The sequence below is a fragment of the Elephantulus edwardii genome, unplaced genomic scaffold (genome assembly GCF_000299155.1).
Source record: "Elephantulus edwardii isolate Elephantulus edwardi_28Jun2011 unplaced genomic scaffold, EleEdw1.0 scaffold00053, whole genome shotgun sequence".
Classification (NCBI taxonomy): Eukaryota; Metazoa; Chordata; class Mammalia; order Macroscelidea; family Macroscelididae; genus Elephantulus; species Elephantulus edwardii.
Window position 1 is genome coordinate 10,156,799 of NW_006399803.1, and position 1,837 is coordinate 10,158,635.

Here is a 1,837-nt window from a genome sequence, read left to right on the forward strand (position 1 = left end):
TAAGCATTCATTAAAATCACAATTAAAATTTTGTTTCAAAAATATGTTTCCATAGTCAACAAAAACATAAACAAATGCTCAAGATTATTGGCTCTCTCTAAAAGAGATGCAAATCCAAGCAATATTCAGAGCTGTTGTACATAAGGTTGCTGTGGGTCAAAGGAACTCCATGACACATAAAAACAGCTATGGAAAGCAGACTGACACTCCTTTAGAAAGTTAGAGATAGTTACCCTCCAGTAAGTTTCTAGTAAGAGGCTATAAATTGCATGGGAGAAGATTTCTCTTTCTCCCATAGAGTAGCTGGTAGTGTCAAACCAAAAGCCTTTGGGTTGGCAGCATTATTCCCGACCACTAGGCCTCCAGAATGCCCTAAGCAATTCCAGCAGTAGGTGGTAGTTGTTGTTGAGTCCCATAGAGTTGGAACTGACCCATAGCCGACCCCTTGGCAGGTTTTCAGAGGCATGGAGGAGATTGCCCATCCTTCTCCCGCAGGAATGATATTGGCCTGAATGCCATACCTTTGGGATGACAGTTCAACTTCTTGCCAAAAGGCCACCAAAACTCCCTACTACTACTAAGTATATATCCCAAAGAAATAAGGGCCACAATGAAAACTAACATAAGCACATCTGTGCTTAACGTAGCATTATATACAATACCAAAGAGTTGGACACACCCAAGTGATGAATGACTAAAGAAATTGTGGTACATTCACACAATAGAGTACATTACTTAAAAGTGAACAAGAATTCATTAAATATTGTACCATATGGATAGCTCTTGAACAAATTATATCTAGTTCAATAAGTAAGGCACAAAAGTACAATTATAGTGCAAGGCCACTATTAAAAAACAAGTAAGGAAAGGTTAACACACAGAATCAATCTTGGAGGGTTAAGAGGGATGTGAAGAGAGGGAGATGAGAGTAAACTTAAGAAATGAATAAGTTGAGTAAAGAGAAAGGCAATACACCGTAAGACATAGGTGGTGGTGGTTGTTGTTATGTATCATTGAGTCAGAACCAATCTATTGCTGACCCTCTGGCTTTCAGAAGCAGTTAATCACAGGGAAGGAGATGGATGACCCATCTTTCTCCACAGAACAGCTGGCGAATTTTCTTTTATAATTTTTCTTTTATGTTGATTTCCTTACAGAGTTCATATACTTGGTGTTTCACACAATCATTTTGTGTTTCATACAATCATTCTCATTACATTTTATAAAATTAATCATCATTGGACTATGCCCACCATTCCCGTCTTTCCAGATCTGTACCAGATCTTTCCCCATTGAATTTGCCCTCTCCTCCCTCTACCAACCAAATTGTGCAACTCTTTGATTTTCCCCCACCCATCCTCACACCTCTGCTTCCGCTTTCCTTCCCTTAGATCTTCATAGGCATTTTATTAGTTATCTATTTCTACAATAATGATCTTAAGCAGTATTTGTCCTTATAGGATTGAGTTAGTTCACTCAGCATAATGTTCCCCAGTCCCTCCCAAATTTTGCAGTAATTTTTTAAATTGCTGCTCCTGAATACAGCTGGTGGATCAAAACTCTATGCCTTAGGAATTGCAGCGCAGCTTCTTACCACTGGGCTACCAGAGTTTAGACATTATAAGTAATTAGTTACATGAATCAATGGTAATGTTATAAACCAAAATATCTATGAATGAAATGTATGAAAGCCATTATGACTTGAATTTTTTTAAATAGTAAAGATCAGGTAATGATGGACATAATGTAATGGGGATTAATTTTATAAAACACAATGTATGGGAATAATTGTATGAAACACAATGAGAATGAAGACAAGTGTGAAACATAATATAGA